Source organism: Herpailurus yagouaroundi, unplaced genomic scaffold (genome assembly GCF_014898765.1).
Source record: "Herpailurus yagouaroundi ecotype Mexico unplaced genomic scaffold, PumYag 163, whole genome shotgun sequence".
Lineage (NCBI taxonomy): Eukaryota > Metazoa > Chordata > Mammalia > Carnivora > Felidae > Herpailurus > Herpailurus yagouaroundi.
In genome coordinates this window covers 10,675,417-10,675,640 of record NW_024412404.1, presented here as the reverse complement: position 1 = coordinate 10,675,640, position 224 = coordinate 10,675,417, and positions in this window count along the sequence as shown.

The window sequence follows — 224 nt, the reverse complement described above, 5'->3', positions numbered from 1 at the left end:
AGGGGAACTGCCCAGGATAACGCCCGATCAATAAGGAGAAGGTAGTGTCGTGCGATTGCTCATAAAGAAGAGGAAACGCTTAGAAATAAAAACCGAAAAGATGAAGTTCTTATATTCTTTCTCTTTTTCATTATTGATTGGGCCGGCTTTCTCTAAAGAAAAGAAAGTAATCAGGCACCATTGATGATGTCACAGATGAGGGGAGGGGGCCTGAGAGCTATGTC